The sequence below is a fragment of the Ctenopharyngodon idella genome, chromosome 22 (genome assembly GCF_019924925.1).
Source record: "Ctenopharyngodon idella isolate HZGC_01 chromosome 22, HZGC01, whole genome shotgun sequence".
NCBI lineage: Eukaryota > Metazoa > Chordata > Actinopteri > Cypriniformes > Xenocyprididae > Ctenopharyngodon > Ctenopharyngodon idella.
The window spans coordinates 27,067,295-27,092,028 of NC_067241.1; the positions used below are offsets into that span (position 1 = coordinate 27,067,295).

Below are 24,734 nucleotides of genomic sequence, written 5' to 3' on the forward strand. Positions count from 1 at the left end.
GAGTGCATTAGCAGGTACTGTAGTTGTGAATCGCAGGTGTTTAATTTTTGAGATGAGGTCATGACTGCAGTCGGTGATGAGGCTGAAACCAGCATGTCCAGTGCAAGTTGGCTTTGACTATTTCATTTTACTTCGATTTATCTGTTACATTGACCTTTTTGAAGGATATTGGTTTACTTATGGCCTTTTTGAGCACTTGAGCTTAACTGAGACTTGGGTGTTTGTAGATGTTTAAGAGGCTGTTGTGGCGACCTTGATTTATTGCAATTTTGAGATGTTCACAGTCCACACTTTCTCTTCACACCAAACACAAAAACCTTCCTGCAACATTCTGGGAACATTAATTTATGGTTCTAAAAATAATAACATCAGCAAATAATCAAAGTGGAACCATACACTAACATTAGGGAAACATTCTCTATTTGATAGGAGGGAGTGATGAGACATTTTCTACAGATGGACAATCAGTTATTAAAGTGTCTGTGCTTGTCATGTGATGCGCCTGTCCAATTAACATTATTAAGCTTATAAATATGCAAATAAATGTTAACACAGAAAAAACAAATATGCAGTGGGAAATCTAATCAGAAAAAGTGTTTTAGAAGAGAATTTTGATTTTGAAACTCAGCAATAAAACATGAGTTAACGTGAGTTAATTACTATTTCCTAAGAGAACTTTACCTGTTTTTAAAGAATCATCTCTGATTAAGAATCAAGCATCTCAAACTGGCTCTTAAAATTCCTGTTTTTTTTCTTTTCTCATTCTAGCAAGAATTTACTCAAGAGTGTATCGACACAGACCCTTAACTGTGGAACACAAGGATGGTGAGCTACAGACATGTGACTGCATCCCGCCGCCTCCCGTGGGACTCACTTTAAAGGGCTGTTTAATGAGAATTCAATGAGAGTGTGACGCGTGTTGTGAGCTGGCGGGCCGACGGCTGCATGCTGTGAGATGATGAAAGAGGAAAAGAGGTGGAAACCTGCACTGCTTGCAAAAGAAAATAATGCTGTGATAGATGGCAATGAAATGGAAACAATGTTGGTCTAATTAAACAACCCTCTTTTACACTTTTATTGAATTGCACTGAGAATAATCCTGCAGTCATAAATGCCAATTAAATGTCAAACAGAATGAGATTAAAATATTGTGTAATTCATCATAGTGATGCATGTAGGCGAGCTAGAGATGACTACAGTATCTTATTAACACTTATTCAAAAGCTGTATTTTTGGGGTTTAGAGTCAGCATGAAACGGAACTTAACGGATAATATTTTCTTTCCTATTGTGACGTATATCCAAGTGAAATAACTTTTCAAACAAGAAAAAATGTAGGACGGGACTTGATTTTGTCCACGGGGAATTGATTGGTTGTGGTTTGCTATTGGTGGATCTCACGTGATTGACAGGTTGTCCCGCCCTCACGCTATTAAACACATCATCAGAGAAGAGACGTCGCTGCAAGATGGAGGGGAAGTTATTTTGACTAAAGATTATGAGGACACACAATTAAAAATAATAATGTGATGCCATAGAGGAACCATTTTTGGCTCCCCAAAGAATCTTTCATTGAACAGTGAACAAGAACCTACAGCAAACAAAGATTTTCACAGAATAACAATTTAAATTTCAGTCTGTTCCTCAAACAAAACTATTGTATTCCAAAAAACTTGCACAACAAGTTGTATGGACTAATTTATGATACTTTAATGGTGCTTTTTTTAACACTTTTGGCTAACCTGGTCGTGGTCTGCTTTCATTGTATGGAAAAAAGCAGCATGGACATTCTTCAAAATATCTAATTTTGTGTTCAGACTAGGTTTGGAGCGACATGAGGGCGAGTAAATGATGACAGAATACTCATTTTTATGAACTAAGACAACTATAATGATAACTATATTAGTGTCCAGATTTATTGTCGTCTGCCACTTTAAATGCTCAAGCTTTTTAAAGGCAGGTGTATTCTGATTGGCTGTCAATGTTTTTTCATTCATCAGCTGAAAAAAAAAAAAAAAAAATCGTTCTGAAAGTGATTCCAACGATATTGTTTGTCTGTGCCGTTATCGTTTTAGTTGTGGTGTGGACTCTGCTATTCTTTTACATGAACAATTTTTAGAACTATATCGTTATTATATTTATCGTCCTTGGTGTGAACGGGTATTGAAACCACACATAATGTTTGTTACTAGCAGGACTGGGAAAAAAAAAAAAAAACCTCCAGTCAAAGTAGCACAGAAAGATCAAAACGGACATTGTGTTGAGGCACCATCCTAAGTAAGTAATTTAACAAACAAACCTGAAAGCTTGGATTCTGCACTTAGAAACTAGTCCCCTTCTATTTACTTCCTGTCTGTCTTGCTGACATTTCAGAGCTAAATGCCAGGAAACGCAGCATCCCGCCTGACAAAGACCAGCGCCCTATATGAGCACGAGTGCCAGGGGATTGTGGGACTGTCAGCACATCACAGACCTGGCAGACACAATTAAGCATCTGCCATGATGGCTTGATCAGAGCTGAACATCTTGGACAATGTGTGGAGCAGACAGCAGGAGGAGATCACAAATACACACACACAGGAGTGGAGGGGGCAGGAAGTGACAAAAAACAAAAGGAGTGGGTGATGGATGAGGAGAAAATGACTACAGATGAGAGTGGAAAAAGGATACAATGAAGAAGATGAAGTGATGTGGAAACAGACAGGTTGAATGTCAATAAAAACAAGTGACAAATCACAGAGAGGGAGAATAAAGAAAGAAGAAACTGACAGATAAAACAGAAGTCTGTTCCATTACGAGTGACTGCATGAGGAACTACTTTTTATCTCACAATTCTGACTTTTTTTTCTCAGAATTGTGAGATATAAACACAATTGTGAGTTATAAAGTCAGAATTGCGAGAAAAAACACATTATGCAATTGCGAGTTTAAATCTTGCAATTCTGAGGAAAAAAGTCAGAATTGTGAGATAAGTCGCAATTACCTTTTTTTTTTTAATTGTTCATTTAGTGGTGGAAACAAACTTCCATAGGAAAGTGATGCCTTGCTAAGTCAAAAGTTTGGACCCATGAGTTGTAGCATGTCTAGGGGAAAATAATAATTGTCTAGGGGAAATAATACTTGCATACACTAAAGATTTTTGGAGTACATTTTACAAGAAAATACTATTTCAGTTTTGTCATGTTTAATTCAATGTGTTACTTGCCATTTCTTTGTAATTATTTGTGAAATTTACTAGCAATTTCTGAGTGAAAATTGTTTCAAAGTAAATCCAACAACAATTTTATTTTCAATATATATAAAACATTAGGCCTGTTTTAGGACCTTCTCCTATTTATTTTCTCTCCTTTTTATTTGCATTTTGATAGTGGTGGTGTGGCAAAATAAATAAATAAATAAATAATTAAATTAAATTAAAGTACAAATATGCCATATATTTTCTCAAATAATATGGTCATAAAAGCAGGCTGGTCATAATATAATGCAATAAAACATTTGTTTTTGGGGTAAAGCATCATACAAGCAGGAGAATTGTTGCTAGAGCTCCACAAACCTTTCCTCTGTTGTATAATTCCACTTAGCAGCAAGTTTGTTTGAAAGTTGTGTACGAAAGAGCTTCTGTGCTCCTATTGGTTAACGTCACAGATGTGATGAAACCCATTGTGCAGGACAGAAAATAAAATTAAACATGCTAGTCATTCTGTCAGGACGTCGCGAAGGGTCACAGACGTGGTTGTCATCCGCTATGACACATTATACGAGATAAAACGATCGATTCTTGCGTCCCGAAGCCCAGTGTCATTTACGAATCATTACAGCACCCTACGTCAAATGGATTGTGCTAAGAATGGGCTGATATTGTGTAAACCCGGCATAAGATATGGAGCAAGTTGTTACATTTTGCAAAATAAGACCAGGAACATGTACTAAGAAAGCAATTAAAAACCTATTTTCCTAACCCAATTTTATTTCATTTTGACTTGGTTTCACTACTGCTTTTCTTCAATTCAGCTTACTTAAATTTGGCACAGATATTTAGTGGCCAGACTCTCACCCGCCAGTGAGAAACACTGAATACTGACCACAGTACAGTACTCACAAGATAATGGCGTCCAAATTCTCACAAATCAAATCAACTCTAAGGACACACAGAAGGAAAACACAACAGGACGACCATCAGTAATGGTTTGAGAAGCCAAAACTTGGGAAAGACTGTTATTGGCCAGTGCTGGAATTAGATTGGAATTTGGCAGGAGGTGTGATTGTGGTTGTAGAGTTTTGGAACAGCTTCAGAGTTTGAGTGCGATTTCTATCCAGGCTGTAGAGAAGTGTGTTGGGTTGGGTTTTGGGGTCGTCCAGGTGTATGAACAGATTAATAGGAGAAAATGTGGTCAGGTCAGCTGAGGCTGAGGGTACAGATCTCAAACTAATTGAGACGTCAGACTGGAGAGCTTCAGGCTTTCTTTTTCTCTGTATTCTCTAGCCACGTAGCACAGACTTAAAAAAATAGGAAATCAGCATTTCTACAGCATAGAAAGTCAGGTTTTATCAAAGTCCTCCTGTAGTCAATAATTTTATTCCGTAAAACTCATCTTTGATCACCAAAATGACATATTTAAACATTTTTTTCCTATGGAAAAAAATTAAAACAGCTTGAATGTAACTCCACACCCTTGCCTTATATTTAGTATATGAGGATCTATGAATATGCTAATTAGCCCCGTCTCCACTCACTCGCATGAGCTCAGAGATCCACTTGGTCAACTTACTGAGGTAAAAAAATCAGACACATAACAGTAATTAATATGATTAGCCTTTTGCTTGACTGCGTTATCAAACAGCTGCTAATAATGTGTTGCTAATGTTACACAAAATATGTTCCCGTTCGCGAGTCAGACAGCTATCTTTTAACAATCAGTATCCTTAGAAACACTTTGAACAACTCAGAACGTCAGTGGAGAACCGCATATAGTTCATCGTAACATCATAATATACATCATATACATAATTCACCTGCTATATTGTTAAATCTACCTGATTTTTCATATGAACAGAAAAATATACTAGGATAACCTGGCTATTCTTGAGACTCTCTTGCTTCAGAGCATTCATAGTTAATGATATGCTAAAGCCTGCCCGCACGTTGACGTGATTGGTTACAAGGTAGTTTGTGACGTCATAGACAGCAGCAATTTCAAACCGCGTTTTTGAAACTGTCTGTAGATCACTGCAGTTTTAAAGAGAAAATACTCAGCAATGGTGTTGACTTATGAAATTGCACATGGTTTGTCTTAAAGCATACTAAAAACACCACATAGACATATAAACAACATTAAAAACTTGATTTTCACCACAGGGGGACTTTAAAAGCTCATCTTGCCAGCAGTGAATTCCCCCTTTAAGGCCTGTTCAAACAAACTGATGCTACTAAACAAAAACAATTTTTACACCATCACTGGCCTGCCACAGATGCTTACAACTGTACAGTAAACACTAGACGCAGCAACCTCTAGAAAGTGTGAGACATCAAGAGATGGCATGTTTAGCATTTCACACATGCAGTAAACAGCTAATGATGGAGGAGGAAACGCTCTCTTTGACTTGTGGGACTCATTAGCACGTGCAGGAATGGCGGAATGCTTTTAGAGGCTGAAAGATGAAGCAGAGGTTCCTGGCAAAGTATTCCGATCTCCATCATATCAAATTCACTCCCGCTCCTTAAACCAGCCATTTCCCCTAGATTAGCTTCAGCTAGCCCACAAATCAACTTGTGTAATGCACCTTTTTGTCCCTGATCGATTACCATGAGGCCATGCTCCGCTGCGGTAATCATCTGTTTAAATTGGAGCAAATCCCATAAAAGTGTGTGTGTAATCCTTCAAATCATTCTGAGAAGATTTTTACTACTAGGGTGGGACAATGAGGGTAGAGTTGGGAATAGTTCAATAAGAGAGTCCAATAAGAGAAGGAAATAAGTTTTGCATTTCTCTAAATCCTAAGTAACAATCAAAAGAGCTTTTGTTCACGGCTAATAAATCTGCACAGCTGCTTAGTAAACAAGAAAAATCCTGTTATATAACCTATTATATGGGTCATTGACGAATAAGGTTTTTAAAAGTGTAAAAAACAATGGAGAGATAATTAATTTTGAAGTGTTAACAATGAGATTATGTGGTTTTTTTTATAATCAATTAACACTGCTTTTGTCATTTATTACAAGATGGACAAAATTTGTCACCAAAAAAGTCATTCGGTTTAACCAACATTTTGGTTTTACCGAATGACACTTTTGGTTATACCGAATGACGATATTTCAAACAATGCTAACAGGCTGATATCTAGCTAGCTAGCAAAAGGACAATCAAACATTTTATATTTAGTACAAGTTTTTAAAATATTACAACATTTTCCATGTTTTATAGCGGTTGTACTGAATGACCTGATGTTTCGGGACATGCGTATAAGCAAGTGAAAACATGAATTTTTCTAATAGTTAAAAGAGAGTTAGTAACTTTGCTTCATAACCATGTGTGTCTAAATGATGTCACATCCTGTCACATGATATTGAACACATGACTTGATCTAAAATGGTCCTTTTATATTGGTTACTCTGAATGACATCAATGAAATTCATTTTTCCAGACATTATTTCTCATAACAAAGTAACGACTTCTACACATAATTTTAATACCATTTTGCACTATGTTGACATATGATGTTATAAAATCATGCCAGAATAAAAAATACATACATTTATTACATTTTAGTCACAAATGAAATGGCTGTATTGGCCTTTGGACGGTTAAACCGAATGACCTTTTGACACTTGAAAATCTTTAAAATACCTTTATATGTAGCAAAATATAATTAAAACCTTTTGGATTCAATAAAAGAGATCTAGTTGTACTACCTTACATACTTTGGATGTCATATCTTTGTTTTTTATTATTATTATTAAGGCCTTCGGACAAAAAAACTACCCCTCACGTCATTGACCCATATATAGGCCTACTTTGTGACACACTATGCAATATGCAACACTAACATTTCAACTGTATACTACATTTTTAGCACTACCATTCAAAACTTTGGGGTCAGTAAGACTTTTATTAAGAGATTTATTTAGAATAGAGAATACATAATAATAGAGAATTTAGAATAGAGATTTCTAAATAGAGAATATTCTAAATAGAGAATTATCTATAGAATTTTAAAGCCAATTCTGTATCAGATCAAATTTTTGGACAGTGTGATCATGTAATCACATTTGATACTGCTTCATTTGACCATCAAAATGGATAACCATGCATATTGCATTGTGGGATACAGCATTCTTCAAATGTAGTATCCTGCAAAAATAGCATAAAACATATGGTATATGTTTAAAAAGCCATTGAGACACACACACACACACACACACCACCCTCTGTGTTTCTGAATGATGGTGAGGGTGTGATTTCCAGACCGTGACCCGTGACGGCATCCATCTATCCATCCCGTCCCCTCCCCTCCTTCTTGTGACCCACATCAGAGAGATCAGCCAAAACCTTGGGGAGGTCACCTCTTTTTCTGCCCCATCCTTCCTACTGATAAAGAGGTGGCTGTTTTCCATCCTTGATAACAAGCCTGCTGTACAAACACCACACAGACACAGATCTGAACAACTCAAGCCTTTCCATGACCCTCCGTTTCTTTCCAATAGCTGGAAATCTATTCCATGAAGTCATTTCTAGTCTCAGCCTCAGACCGCACACAAAATGAACAATTAGATGCCTTCAAAAAGCAAAAGAGCATCTGAACATTACTTTCATTTTACTACTGCAGTTCTGAACTAAATCTGTGGGATTTACTTCAAACCCAATGTTAATTCAATGAAAACTGACAAAATTCATTTTTATTTCACAAACTATGATAACACTATTGAAACACATTCCCTCTGAAGCTAAACGCAACGATTGCATTTTATTCCAAGCCACAGCAAAACTGCAACAGCTGCCAGGATGTCTTTCATCAAAATGTGTTGTAATTAAGTCCCTGTGGCATTCATCATTGTAAAATCCATCATAATTCGTCTTTATTTGCAGTAATTAACTGCTCCAATCACAGTTAGCTGTCCAGCTGATAAAGCCGTTAGTTAGGACATCACAACATGCGATTACAGCTTGTACAACATAGTCAGCAGCTTTCAGCCAGCGAGTTCTGTTCAGACCCATGGACTTTAATGACATACTGACAAATGTCTCTGCACTGAGGAATTTTGCATATGAAAGACTACGTTCAGTAACAGAAACACGGTGGGGGCTTGTTTATTGCTGTAAGTAAAGTCATCTATCCACAATATGCTTTGCATATATAAACACACTCTCTCCTCTCAAGCCAGAGAACGTGGAGGATTTACACTTCAAAGTTCAGAGACCTCGGGGTCAGCAGAAAATCAATGAGGAACTGAACCATCTGAAATGATAATGGACCTGCATCTGGAGGCCTGGAGATGTTCACAGGCTTTTTAGTCTCACATAGACAGACGTTTGACTATCAGCATAAGGTCTGGTCCACACCACAGCTTATTCTTGGTTTAACTTAAAGAAAGTTACCTGGTTGCCTTAAAATTGTGAGTTCATTGAAATTAAAAAATTGAGTTAATATAATGAAGGCGACTGATTTAATCAACAGAAACTCAAAATATTGTTATCTGAACCACATTAATTATCCAAGTTGTTTTGCGAGACTGCAATCGTTTGTAAGAAAGGGCGTGGTTTAAGCAGACTAAATGATTGGAGAGGTCCAGCGTACATCACCAGAGTGAAGTCTGTTGTCTTTACTGGAAAATTGAGATTTTGATTAAAAGAGGGTTCACAAGAGGGTCTTTCGCACTGGAAGAACGTTTTCACGGTTCCTATTACTATTGGCAAAAGCACCCCACTTTTTTGGCGTGTTGGCACCGCAGGAACTGGGAATGATTTTAGTTATAGGAACGCCTTTTGGGGGGACTAAATTAGCTGCTACTTCAGAGTAGAGTCTAACCTGACACAATAGGAACTACCAGCGAAATAAGTGTTCGTTGATTGGCTGAACGCATGCTATATGAAACATATATATACTTATACTTACTCGTTGTTTTATTTTTTCAGTCTCGATGATATTTAGCACTGGAAGTTGAAGGAGATCTCATCTCCTAGCTCTAACTTTTGCTCTTTCAATCACATAACTCACAAGTCTACATTCAATCTCCGTTATCACGAAACCAACAACACACAACAAAAACACAGCTCTGATCACGTCATTCTCCATCCTAAAGCTGTTGAATGCCATGCTTAAATGACGTCACTGTCAGCCGGCTTACATCACTTCAGAGTTCCTACTGCTGGTGTCAATGCAACCAGGAAAATGGCCCTTTGTGAAAATGTAGTTCTCTGGGAACCGCCCTGGTGGCTAGTTCCTATAACTGAGTTCCTATAACTAGCCGGTGCGAAAGCCCCTAATAAGATCAATAACATGCATATGTGATCTGTGCTGGCAAAATGAGTCGGAATGCGCACAGGCTAATTTCGAGCTACAGGCAAAACAAGTGAAAAATGTCAATTTTGGTCGAAATTGAGGTTTTCACAAAAATTAGTTCATTAAGCCCTCGTCTAGCAAATGCTCCAAAGAGCAATTAAACATTTAAAAGTATCTATATTTGTAAGTTTTCTGAGAGGAGTACAGTACCTTTACTTTGTCCATGAAAATTGTCATTTTTCTCTGCTCACTTCTCGACGACTGGCGCTTCCCTCAGCACAAGTTTGGTATTGTTTTAAAGCGCAGCATTCAAACTTTGTGAATATAAAAAGCGAATTCTTGATGGCATGAGTCTGAACCACTGAAATGTGATTTTCAAACTCATGCTGATGTAAACAAAACGAACTTACTCGCACCAACTGACGCATCTGAAGCGCGTGCACAAAGACACCTCAGACAGCGTATGATCCCGATATACACATACACAGAATTACAGTATTTCAACAAAATCTGTCTTGCGGATTATTCACGCAAACATTATCTGTTATGTCTTAAGTGAACGTTTGGTTAAATGTTGGGGAAAAACATCTGATGTGTAACATAAGATTATACTATATCCGTGCGGTACAGTAGGTATTAATAATATAGGCTGTCTGTTTCATTAATGTTAATCAAACAATTGTGGAATCATGGAAAAAAGTTCAATATATATACTTTTTTCTATAGATATGGGTTTTGACTTGGTTTGTGTCAAATCTGGCGTTATTACTAGGGATTTTAAGGTATGGCTGCTAGGTGAATTTGTTTTGGAACCTTTAGAAAAATTTAACTCGATTTTTCTCAAAATTAACTTTGATGACTATCGACTTCAAACAGGTGTAGCTCAGTCATTTTTTTGTCGGAATCCAACAAATACATCATTTTGAGGGTTTTTAATAGCGAATGTGAGAATAACAATAACTCATTTTTGAAAATTTGCTCATTGCGACTCATTTTGCCAGCACGAGTCACAAATAGAAAATATGAAAATATAAAAAATGTATTTCACTGCCAACTTTAAACAACTCTCCACACACATTTGTACAGAAAACAATGGTAAAAAGTATTATGCACAGACTATTGCACAGACATAACTTGGAAAACAAAACAGTTCTGCTCATAGATAATCAGTTTATTTGCTGCTATGTGTCTCAGACAAAACTGAATATCTTTCTCAAAAACTAATTCGATAACACTTATTTTCTTTATAACTCTCCCCATCCAATCATGCTGGGAACTAGAAATGCCTTTCCCAAGTTCAGCAATGTTACGTTAACAAAAACTATTGTAAGCAAGCAGCCCTAACACAAACCATTTAACTAAAGTTCTAGTTCCCAAACTCAAATGGATTACACACAATGAAATTAACTTCTTATTTTAATGAATAAATTTAGCAAATAGCAAAAATCATTTTATTGTTGTTTAAATACTTTTTTTTTTAGCAGTTTGACACAAAACACAGATTACATTTTAAGCTTCAGCATCATCACTTCACTTAACTGCAGGCCCCTCCTCCTTATTTTGCATATTAAAAGCACATCCCTCATGACAGCTTGAATTCTGCTGCATAATTTTGGGAGGTTGCCATGGGAACCTCCCCAATGGACAGCTCATAGAAGGTGCTTATATGGAGAGAGAGCCCTCTGGTCTCAGTGTTCAGATTTATAATTGGTCCTTCAACAGTGCAGGTGAGACAAGGAGGAGCAGAAAGTCAGCATACTTCGCCCCCCGTCCCTCTCTAAGCCCCCGGCACATACGATAAATCACACTCTCCAATCAATAATTCACACATGTTCAAGGAGCGGGAGGAGGTCAAAGAGACAATTAGAGACAGATAAAGAGGAGAGCATGCTGGGAGAGAACGGAGATTGAGGAGTTTCCTTTAGATTTGTACATTTTAATTTTTTTTTTCCATTTAGAGCTCTATCATAACCACTCTAAATCTCTCTCTATAGCCTTTCTGAAGTACTTTCTACAAGCTACCCATTTAAAAAACCCAAATGACATATTTCTTATTGTTTTTCACCTACTATAAGTAGAAGTATGGATATTAAGATGCAGGGCATGATTTGCTACTGGCTAGTCAGTTGTAGGTGGTATAGGTATTATCATTCAAGAGAATATCTGATTGGACAGAAATCTGTGTAGTCATCAGTAGTTTTGGTCCATGTATATCTGCTACAATATTTATAAGTGCACTAGCATATAGATGATCTCAAAGATTTTCAACCTGCTTTGTATCGTTACAATGTCAGAAGTATATGTAAATAAACAAATGTTTACTCTTTCTCTGTGTTACCTGGACAGAGAAATTCTTATTTGTCAGCAAAAATCTTTTGACAGCTCCAGGCCTTTTGTGAAAACTACAGATTATACTTTTGCATTTTTGCATCCCGCCCACTGTCAGTTGGATCAACAGAGGGTTATTAAACAGAACGGTTATTGTAAGGGTAGGCGTTTTCCATAACTACGATTCTTTGCAGCCTTTAGCCAATGCCTACATAATTCACTGCAAATGGAAAATAACTCCTGCTAAACATTTACTCTTTGAATTCTTGCACCCGAGAACAATACAGGTCAACACTATTATGACTAAAAGTTTGCTAAGATGCATCTCCTACTAAAGCAAAGCAGTATTTGACTCTGGTCAAGTGTATCCAAAAGGAGCAGACTAGTGGGAGTGGCCTTGGATGGCAATGTACAAAGTGCATAATGGTTGTTGAAGTTTTCCTACCTATTTGGCAAAAGGGAAGACACGCAGTCCTTTTTCTCAGGTAGCACAGACTTCAAATTTTTTTGCCTTTCTACCACTCAAGCAGCCCTTTTGAAAAGCCCGTTTTATCAGAGAAGTACCCCCTTAACTATAATAGTTAATATGAACTATGAACAATACTTCTACAGCATTTAGTAATCTCAATGTTAATCTCAACATATACTAAGACATGTATAAGATCAAATGTTGCATCTTAACAAAGTTTAAAAAATGCTGTAAAAATATTGCTTATTGTTAGTAGGGCTGCCACCTAATAGTAGACTAGCCTAAACATTAGTCGACGAGAAGAGGCTTAGTTGACCAAAATTGTATTAGTTGCAGAAAAAAAAAAACTCAGCAGGAAGTGGCGAATTCACGCAGTCCATGAGAGACAGATCGTTAACAGCAGGTCCATGTGGTAATTACAGTATACTGGGCAGGGAATCCAAACGTTCGCCTATCATCCATCGACCTCATGGCTTAACATATGAAACAAGAGAGTAGCAACTTTACATGGTCACTCGTTCTAACGTTAACCTAGATAAATGTGCGCTATTATTAGGCGTATATTCAACTGTTAGCTCATGTTAGTTAACTAATGTTAAAAAAATAAAAAGAACTTTATTGTAAAGTGTTACCAAGAGAACATACTAAAAGATGTGTAAATGGGCTCTTTAAGGAAACATCCTAACAATCATTGATTCTTATAATTGACAAATTACAGTTAATTCTAAAAGAGTCTGCCATTAACATGTTGCTAAGCTAACTACTTGATTTTCTAATATATATAGGCTCACAAGTATTATGATTTTAAATAATGGAACTCGCCCCGTGTGCTCATTTTTTTCCATCATCTTCTCTTCTATAGAGTATCATATGATCAGTCACCTTTCCCCTCAGAGCTATTGATCAGAACATGGGTGAATGACTGGCCTGCTGTTGCATTCAATACAGGGGCTTCAGTTTTTCAGAGAGTGGTCAATATTCATACTCAAGGCATCAATCGACCCTATTTAGTGACATCTTGTTGTGGACTCAGCAAACAGGTGGTCCAAATCAGATGTCATGGCTGGGTAATGATTCAAAAAGACAAAATGCACCATTTAGCTAAGCCAGCTAACTTAGCCACAGTGCATTATTGACAATGTGGACAAAATGCATCTGATTCATCTATTCCAGATAGATGCACAGATATTGATATCACCGAGATAAAGCGTGTGAAAGCCTTTCCATTTGTACTTGGTTTCACTTACATTTTATTCTAGGTGTGAACAGGCCATAAGTTTCACTCGCACTTGCATTTCAGCCTGTTGTTGTTCTGCTGTTCGTTGGCGTTACAGTCAATGTCAATGTTCTCTGAGATGACACTCGTTTGTCAACTGACTAATCTTCACAGTAAGAGACCTGACACAATCAGTTTGCTACAGTCTGATGGGACATCAGGATTGAGAGAGAGAAAGAAACACCGCTTCTCCAACTTAAGGTGCTACACAAAACACTTTATTTGTAACTCAACACTGATGCTCACAATGGGAGATCAGGATGTCAGTAAATGTAAATGGAGGTCAGAGGTTCGAAGAGATGAGTCGATTGTTTGCTTGCTGGTGGGGTGCTGATAAAGCAGTGATTCATATGCAGTGACACTATGTTGACTGTGTGCTTGAGTAAGCGCAGATATGGAAATTCATATCCATTTTAGCATCATTTGATGTCTTGAGAATTTCTGTGATATGAGCAAAAACATCATATCTAGCTCTTTCATTTCCATTTGCTCTTCATTTACATTTATTCATTTTGACAAAGAGATTTTTATCAAAAGCAACATTCTAGATACATTTAATATATTTCAGGGCCTGAGTTTTGGTGCAGGATTGCGGCTATTGCGCATAATTTTACTTATTCCCGCAGGTTTAGCGCCAACATTTATTCGCTATAGCATGTAGGTCGAATGAGTAAATTAATCTACACAGATTATCAAATCAAATCAGTAATTCAAAAACTTTCGAATTTCACAAACAGCACGAGTGATTCAGTGGTACCACGTCTTCTCTGTCTCTCCCACAAATGGCTTCGCATTGCATCTGCACTACAAGCGAACTGCCCAATCAGACCAGTGTTACACTATAACTAAAGTTTATCATTTGCATGTCTTTTTAAGTCTTGCCAATTTTTTTACGATTTTAAACAATACTCGAGAGCTCTCTGAAAGAGTTTTCTGTGTGCTCACTCCCAAAGAATGCACACATAAAGCCACCTCTTAAACAGCTTGCGACTTGCAAGTACCAGATTAAGCTTTTTTCAGCTTATTGCGTTTAAACTGTCAAATAAACACAATTATGCCAAAATGCCCATCTTGGCGAGTATCCCAGTAAACACAGTCGATAATGTCTTAATTACTCACCCTCATGTCGTTCCAAACCCGTAAGACTTTCGTTCATCTTCAAAACACAAATGAAGATATTTTTGATGAAATGTGAGAGCTTTCTGTCCCTTCATTGACAGCTACACAACTGAAACTTTGAGGCTTCAAAATGTTCATAAAGAGAATATAAAACTAATCCATATGAATTGTGTGGTTTAGTCCAAATTTTCTGAAGAGACACGATCACTTTATATGATGAACAGATTGAATTTAGGCTTTTATTCACATATAGGCTTTTTATTTAAACATTGATTGGCGAACAAACAGAAGCTCAACCGAACCGGCTTGACGTGGGACAACAAACCTCTTTTGAAAGCTCAAACGTGCTGCCTAACACAAGAATGAACCTCATTGGTTCTTGCAGAAGCTCAAACGTGCTGCATAACACACGAGAATGAACCTCATTGGTTCACGCACATCAAGCGAACATGCTTGAGCTTCCGTTTACCACAAATGATGTGTGCGTTGATGAATGTTTAATTCAATCTGTTCATCATATAAAGTGATCGAGTCTCTTCAGAAAATTTGGACTAAACCACTCAATTCATATGGATTAGTTTTACAATCTCTTTATGAACTTTTTGAAGCGTCAAAGTGGTAGTTGCATAGCTGTCTATAGAGGGACAGAAAGCTCTCCGATTTCATCAAAAAGATCCTCATTTGTGATCCGAAGATGAGCGAAAGTCTTACGGGTTTGGAACGACATGAGGTTGAGTGATTGATGACAGAATTATCATTTGTGTTTGAATGATTAGTGTTCATTAAGAGTTCAGGCCTTGTTTTTAGTTATGAACTCATCGAATGTACAGTTAAAGCCTTTACACTTAAATTGATCCCAGAATTTTTTTTTGTGTGTGGTATGTATATGTTTATTACACCTGTTAGTTAGCATAGCAACATGCTAACATCAAACTTTATTGGAACCAATTGTTCCCCACGCAGAGTGTTCCAACTCAGTCCCTTACAAGGTTGTATAGGAAGAATGTTGCCTTGAACTATACTTCAGTTTTGATGCAAAAGTACGGCCCAGGCCAGTGTTTCCATCTCGTGGACAAACAAATTAGTGCAAAAGAAAGTAAAAATCGGGCTGCGCACGTACAGTACGTGTACTATGCTAATGATGCAATTTTGGTCACACACTATATGCATACCCTAGAGCAGGGGTGGGCAAACTCGGTCCTGGAGGGCCACTGTCCTGCAGAGTTTAGCTTCAACCCTGATAAAACTCACCTGCGTGTAATCCTGAAGACCTTGATTAGCTGGTTCAGGTGTGTTTGATTAGGGTTGGAGCAAAACTTTGCAGGGACAGCGACCCTCCAGAACCGAGTTTGCCCACCTCTGCCCTAGAGTATGCATAAAAACTAAATGCATATACTTTGGGCTTTAGAAGGCTGCTACCTATGCAAGCAGCTCACTCAATTGTTGAACAGAGCTAGATTCATGGAGAAATATTGTTCATCTCAATAGTTGTGTGGTTCTAATGAATATCTGAGGCACTATGACTATATTGTTTTGGTCTAGAGCTGCCGCAGTTCTCTCTCTGCTGGATCCCTCATCGATCATGTTCTCCATCAACCCGTATCAGGCATTCCTGCATGTGTGTGTGTGTGTGTGTGTGTGTGTCTGTCTGCATCTTTTTCTGCTGTCTCATTCTGATTCATTCCACTAATTACACTTAATAACAGCCTGAGTGCATTAATGAAAGTTGTTAATTCAGAGTACATATATTGTAATGAGTGAGAGAGAAAAGAGAGGGTGGCACCCTTTGTTTTTATAAATATTCATCTGCTTGTCTGGCTGGGGGGTGCACATTGGGTGTTGGGCTGAATGGATGAATTATATGCAAATCAGCTGATAAACAGAGCCGCACATCTCTGCGCTCATTTATCTGGGAGATAGAGGCTGCCGTCAGGTCTCGTAAAACCGCCAGGCGTTTCTAACACCCCTAGCTGTCGTGAAATAGCCAACAGGGGCAAATTAACCTTTACAGGAGGGCAAAAGGTTCCATCAACATAACCAGTGAACCCCTGTAGCCCTGTAATGACACCTCCTGAGCAAATTAAACCACAAATTACCCCTTCCTCACATTTCTTTCTGCCCTCCCGTGAGAGATTTTGACTTTGTGGAGTCAGCTGGAACATGTTTCTGCGGCTTCTCGTTTCCGAAGGGAGCGCTGTTTGTTTAGATAATCTGGCTCTCAGTTGGGGGTTAAGAGTAAAAACCCATGACATGTCAACTTTACTTCTTATAGATGGACCAAGAGGAAAGGGGGGCTGGTGGGCATGCCAAATGGACCTTTATTATGCATGTGTGTACATTACAGGAACCTTTCAATACGGTTTCAATACAAGTTAAGCTCGTCACAGAATCAATGACATGCTGTCGATTACCACAGAAAGTCATTTAAGGCCCGTTCACACCAAGAACGATAACTATAAAGATAACTATAACGATAATTGTATTTGAGTTCACACCAACGAACGATAACGTTCTGTTTATTCTAAGCTCATGCCCCGCGGTTTCAAAGTGTGTACAACATGTTTTTGCTGTTCTTGTTGCATTTACACGGCTTTAACCAGCAGATGTCCTCAGCATGCCATGTTTCTAGTGTAATCGATCTAATCTAACAGTGAATATAGCTGACAACGTCAATATAGCGGAATAAAAACAACGCCTAGTCTTTTTCACTGCAACTTCAGGGTTCAAGACAATGTTGTCGAAACTAGCGCTAGATACCTGAGGTAATTTTATGTTACTGTTTGCTAGCCTGGCATAATGGTCTCATTGTTAATACTTCTAGGGGGGGTTGACTTGTCAAACAGTGGTGGCTTTTTCTGAACCTCAGTGGTTAACTTCTCCGCAGTCGTTAGGGCTGGGGCCTCGCCCCGCTCTGCACGGGCCTCGAACCTGGGTCTCCGACGTGGGAGTCGGACACCCTAAGAGGAGGCTAAAGGCTGCAACCCCTAGCATCAGTCGCTAGAGCATCTCTTGAAATCAGAGGAGTGAGGTTTACTTGCACAGCAACTACTAGCTGGCCTCCGTTACACATAGTCCGAACTATTTGCACAGGCTACTTACAGTATAGAACTACTGCCTACATCAGCTCCGTCTTCCTATCAAATCAAACTTTTGACTGAAGTGGGTCGCACACTGGATGAGAAGCACAGCGCCATGCCGCGCCACAGAGACCTGCACGGGTCCTGTTTTATAAACCCGCACCCGCAGTTATTAACATCTCACCCAACCCGATATCCAACAGAAACACTAATTTAAGCCTGCACCCGACCCGTTTGACATAAAAACCACGACCTGCACCCGCATTAAATCTCCTACATCAGGTAGACAAAAATATTTTTCTCATGTAGCCTAACACAAACAATAAAACCAACATTAGGCATTATATGTCACTGCAATTAAACATTGCATTAAACAACACAAGTAAAAAAATAGAACAAAGAATGTTTTAGTAGGGCTATTTAACTGTAAGCTTAAAGCTAGTAAATATTTTATCAGATTCACTATGCATTTAAACGCGGTTGTCTCTTCTGAAACTAAGCAGTGTTTACCTGGCCGCTGGTCCTCTTTGTAGCAGAGCAAAAAATATTCCAAACCAAAATTGTAAATAGCCTATATTAAATACATAAATCGAGCAAAGAGCGTTCCTTTTAATAATCACTATAGCTTTTAATCAGATGCAGCACGATTGGCTACAATGCTCAGCGCTGCAAATCCTGCTGTAATTAGAAGCCTTTAACGGTCTACAGACAGAGCGTGAACACAAATAAGCACGGGACCATTTGAAAGCAGCTGTCAAATGCACCGAATTGAGTTGGAATAGTCTTCACTGTAAACCCGAATAAGTTGGGCTAACTCAAAAAATTTGAGGTAATCAGTTACATCAAATTTTTTGAGTTACGATGTTTCCAATTTTAAGTAAGCAGAACAATCAAGTTTTGAGTTTGTAGTACTCATGCATGTTAATTGCTCCTAACTTGAAGTACTGAGTTAGCTAACTCATACATTTTGATAGCAATTAACATAAAATATTTACTTAACTTTTTTATTTTGAGTTCTTGCAAATCAAATGAGTTATTTACTTCACTGTAAACCCTAAGAAAACACAAAAAATGCCAACTTGCTAATTTGCTAACATGTTAACAATAGCATTGTATAAAGCACTTACTGAATGAGTACAGCAACTTAAAACATGTAACTAACCTGCTCTCATACCAAGCTGCATTCACTACTTGTCACCATGATGGTAACTCTCCAAAACCCACATTAACAGAAACTCTTCTAAATTAGCATAACAAAACATTAATCACTACTAAATCTCCCTTACCATTAAACTTGCACAAAAAAAAAAAAAAAACATTATATAACACTTAATTTTAGCATTTACTCTCACTTTCGAGTGTCATGGGCAAAGCATGCTGGGAAATAGAAATCCCAGTCCAGTTTCAATTAAACTTAAGTTAGTCTAAATTAAAAGAAATGAGTTCATACAACTCAAAACAATGAAACAGTTCAGTTTACTTGAAATATGTCAGTGCTGTGAACTCAAAAGAAAAAAAGTGCTAAAAACTCATAGCAGTTAATTTAACTGAACTAATTTGTTCAATTTAAGTTTGTCCTACTCAAACCAATTAAGTATTTTGAGCATTAGGGTTTACATTGGCTATTGGACCCGCAATCTATCTGTGCGTACCGCGCGTCCGACCCACACCAGATACGTGAATATTATTCCACCCGTTACATAAAATTTGGCGGGTCACCAGTCGGATACCCGCCTGTGTGCAGGATTCTGCCGCATCTTTAAAATTTGAACACTCATTGTTTTCTATGGGTGTCTGCAGCATCCAGCTACAACTGTTCAGAATCCTGCCGCGCCATAGAGTGCCACTCACATAGTTTTCCATTAAATTATATTTGTCCTATATTACTGTTAATGTAGCCTACATAACTTTAAGTTGGAAGATCATGTATTCCCTCCCTTAGCCTGGGCCCTGGGCTTAAGCTCAGGTAAGCCTGTGCATTAATGCGGCCCTGGCTGTAAAACACCAAGCCGCCAGTCAGCCAATGTCGGCCATAGTTTTTGTGCGGTTTGCTGCATGTTGCCACTAGTTGGACCCCCGTCGCCGGCTTTTGGCCGACTGAGCATGATGAATCAGTGGCTTAGATATACAAAGACGATGCACTCATTTTACTTATGAATGGAAGAAAGTGCAACACGCAATATGGCGGAATAAGTCCCGCAATTTACAATTTGTAAAGTCATCACATCACTGCAGCTGCCGTTAGAAGCTCCTGCACATGCGCATTGGCTAGTCTAGCCTGAAAAAATATGCTTTTTTAACACTATTTGAGCATATGAAACAACAAGCATTTATGGGACAGTTCATGTCCGATTTTGTTGTTGATTTGATATGTTATTTAAATGTGAGTTTAACAAGATTTTAAGATTTTTAAGATTTCAGGATTACCCCACTCAAGTAGATATAGGACTTGGTCTTGGATGCCTGAAATATCTGCCTGAAGGGGTCACAAATATGGCTGCTGAGTGAACAGACTTTCCTTGAAAGAGACTTTGATCAGCCACCAGCACGTCGGTGAGAGAGATAACTCTGATTGGATGTTCAGCTTAGCCAACCAGTGCACAAGAAGAAAAATGCAACTGATGAAAGCAAGCAAACAACGATGTTGAAAGGGAAAAATGGTAAACAAGAGCTGCTTTTCTAGCTTCCCTTTCTAAATTATGAATACAGGCTACCGCCACCTGCTGGCATGGAGAGTTATTTCCTCTCACGCTGGCACAGAACGTGTTATTTGGCAGTTGGCTGTATAGTCTTTGAGGAGTGTTCAGGTTTCTTTATGAGATGGTTTATTTTAGTAAAGCAAACACATTCAGCTTACAGCTAGCTGCAAGCTCCTATAACCTCAAAAATTACACCTTTTGCATGAACTGTTTTAAATGTATTTTTATATAATACATTTTTTCATTATTGAAATTTTGAAAATGATATGCATACAGTAACCAGACTTTATCTACCAAGAACAGTTGTGCCACAACTAAGGATGATTTAGAAGAATATAAGCGTTTAGCAACAAAAAAAAAAAAGTACATATATTTTGTTTACAAACTTTCTGCAATGCCTGGCCACATAGACTTTAGTTCATTAATTAAAAAAAAAAAAATAAATTATAGATTATAATGCTATTAATGCAGAACATTAATTTAATCTGTAGGTAATGATAGGGATAATGTGCATGTGGATGGTACCACAGAGGTCTGGTATCTATTCAATATTCAGGCCTCGATTTGACATGTATGCGTTCGTTCACGGGTCAGAAGTCAGAGAGTATCCTCCTCCTGACCTCATTACCGTATCTCTACACTAGCCTCTCTGCTCTGCCATAAAGAGGTCAAAGTCAATGCCATATATTACCCACAGTCCATCAGTCACTTTCTCTATTCACCATTAAGTATGTCTTTTCCTCTCTAGTCACCAGTGTGTAACACGGCATGTACAACACTCTTTGACTGATTAGCCCTCCTTTTCTGGCTCACTTCAAAGCGTCTCTCCATTTCTGTCCTAGTTTGTTTCGTCTCTTAAGGAAACAGATACTGTAGAGGAAATTTATTGCACAAGGCAGTGTTTTGTGTATGTGCATGCACTTTTAGACATAATCTCTAAAGGATTAGTTCACACAAAAATGAAATCTACACACACTCATGTCATTCCAAATCCACATGACTTTCTTCTATGTAAAAAAAAAAGAAAAAAGTTTACGATGTTTTTGTTTCCCATAGAAATAAAGCATAGGGACCAAAAACACCATAAAAGTAATCCATATGATAAATAAGGCCTGCTTCAAGATTCCTTCTTTTGTGTTCCACAGAAGAAAAGTATCAAAGCTTGTTTCCTCCACTGAACAAAAAATAAAAGTAATTGTAGTAATAGTAGGTAATTGCGACTTTTTATCTCGCAACTCTGACTTTTTTTTCTTGCAATTGTGAGTTTACATCTCTCAATTCTCAGAATTGATATAAACTTGCAATTGCGAGTAAGTCCGAATTATGAGATATAAAGTCGCAATTGTGAGTTATAAAGTCTGAATTGCGAGATATAGGCTAAACTCACAACTGCGAGTTATAAAGTCCGAATTGCGAGATATAAAGTCGCAATTGCGAGTTATAAAGTGCAACTTGAGTTATAAAGTCCGAATTGCGAGATATAAATTCGTAATTGCGAGTTATAAAGTAGGAATTGTGAGTTATAAAGTCCGAATTGTGAGATATAAACTCACAATTGCAAGTTACAAAGTACGAATTGCGAGTTTATATATCGCAATTCGGACTTTATAACTCTCAATTGCGACTATATCTTGCAATTCTGAGAAAAAAAAAGTCAAAATTGTGAGATAAAAAGTCACAAATCTTTTAAATTGTTTTATTCCGTGGCAGAAACAAGCTTCCATAGAAAAGTCATACTGGTTTGAAACGAGAGTTTCATTGTGCGGTGAATTACTCCTTTAAGTCAATGATAAAAATTCAAGCTGCTTGTTAACAAAAGAAAGAATTTTTAATCAAGAAAACCTCATTATTAAGCTTTGCCTGGATACAGACTAAATTCCTCCTAGGTTAACCACAAATCCCTGCACAGCCCAATCATGCGAGAGAAGTGGTAATGAGAGATGGTTCATGGAGGAGAACATCTCAGAATTACAATGAACTCGATAACGGTCCAATTCACTCCAAAACTAGTGATTTCCAAGTCAGGTCTATGTGGAGAAGGCCTGTAGGAAAAAAGCAAGTTTAACTCACCACCAGGGAGTCTTTAGACCAGCTGCTGACAGTTTCATGTGCTTTTAAACAAACTCCCCATCTATTACTGCAAGAACAGAGATATGGAGGAGGAGGAACCAAACCAGATGTTCCTCAAGAGCAACAAAGGATAAAGCTCAAAACCGTTTCTGTGTGTGTGTATGTTTGTCAACCTGTGTTTCCCTGTTCCTCTCCTTCCCTTATCCAGTACACAAACAGGTGTGTACACCTTTCACAAACATCACAACAATATGGAATGATTTCCGAGGAAGAGTGTGTGGAATTCAGCAGTGAGGAGCCATTCAAGGTCCTTAGCTAAACTTGTACATGTCAACCTTGCAGCCATGATGCTATGGCATTGCTATGTGGTTACTAAGGTTTTCTGGGTAGTTTGCTTATTGGACTCACTCCCAAGTCTATATGATATTCTGGTTAGTGATGTTCTGACATTAAAAGAAACGGAGTTAGTGACAGATCTTTTCTTCCATATTGTGACGTGCATCCAAGTCTCAAAGGATTACCGAAAAAGTTGTAGATTGGATTGTGAGAGGTGAATGTTGCACTCAAAAATGAATATGAGATTCCAGTCAATTGTGGAGGGATAGAGTTAAAGCAAACAAAGTGACTGGAAAAGTCCGGCATAAGTCACCAGAGAGAAGTCTGTCATTTCTCCAGAAGATCTTGAGACTTGATAAAGATTACATTTAACAGTGCTATTAAAGTATTAGTGTTTTTGAAGTGTTTTTATCTTTAAGTTTGATTTCATATTGTCATTATCTAAATCTAAAAATGAGCATAAACTAACTGTACCAATATTGAACGTTAGTGATTAACCCTCGTGTTGTGTTCGGGTCATTTTGACCCGGAGAGGATTTTATCGCATTGGAGTAAAACTTACTGACTTTACTCATCCAGGGCATAACTACTTCCCCAAAAATGTTGAGAATTTTTGACCAAAAAAAAAAAGCATTATTTGTGGGTAATTTTGGCAATACTGAATAAAATGTAAAAATATTCTGTACAATCACATGTGCTTTAATGCTTCACCAGAAAGTTTGTTTTTAAAGGCTTTTATTTTGTACAAAATGGCACAAAGTCACACTTGTGGTGTGCCCAGTCAAAAATGACCAGCCTACAAAAAAGGTCTACGATCAATCAGTTTAAAAAATAAATACAAAACCTGCCTTAATTGAAAGAGAACAAGCTGACAAAAAGATTGAATCTAATATTTGGTGATAACATAGCATAACAAGAAATTTATATGCTCTTTTTTTGTAATTTTTGACCAGGAACACCACAAGTCTGACTTTTTTCCATTTTGTACAAAATAAAAGCATTTAAAAACAAATTTCCTGGTTAAACTTTAAAGCACAATAGTGTGATAAACAGTGCCAATTGGTTCCATATTTCGTTGAATATTGGTAAATTTATCCACAAATTATGCTTTTTTCCACTCAAAAACTGAGGTGCATAAGCTCAGATCAAAGAGGTCAACGATCAATCAGTTCCAAAAAGAAATACAAAACCTGTCCTAATTGAAAGAAAACAAGTTGACAAAAAAGACTGAATCCAATATTTGGTGATAATATAGGATATCAAGTGGTTTACAAGCTATTTTTAAAAGGACGGTCATTTTTGACCAGGAACACAAAAGGTGTAAAAAGGGTTAATTCAAAAAGCTAACATCATCTGACAGCCGAAACTGATTGTGTATCCAGTGTTGCCAAGTCCACTGTTTCCCACAGAATTGGGCTACTTTAACACTGTTACCACGGGTTGTTTTTCATGTCTGCGGGTTGAAGTGACCCCAAACAACATATTTAGCCTCTGTAATGCAAGTTGTACCTGTAATGCGAATTTAACCCCGCCTAAAAAAACACAGATTTTACCCCCCGGAAGCCGTTTTTTACCGGGGGACCCCCCTGAAACGCGATTGGGCTAGTTTTGACTAGCAATTGGGCGGGTTTTGTTGTGAAAACCTGGCAACCCTATGTGTATCACTAATTCTGGTCTCCGGATATGGATCATGTCTTTCCTTCAGTGTAAATCTATGGAATTTTTCATCTGTTTTACAGTCCACCAGACAAAATTCATCCGATCACTTGAAATACCACAAATTTCTTTAACAACCCAAAGGGAGAAACAAGTTACGAGGCGAAGTTTATTACGTAGCATAAGGAATTTGTTCAAATCTCTTGT

At 37.8% G+C, this 24,734-nt stretch overlaps 1 protein-coding gene across 2 annotated transcripts in view; it reads right to left on the reverse strand.

The window, feature by feature from the left end:
- The window catches only part of nkain4 (sodium/potassium transporting ATPase interacting 4), an 81,076-nt gene that overhangs the window by 53,261 nt on the left and 3,081 nt on the right, over nt 1–24,734 (reverse strand). The window lies entirely within an intron of this gene.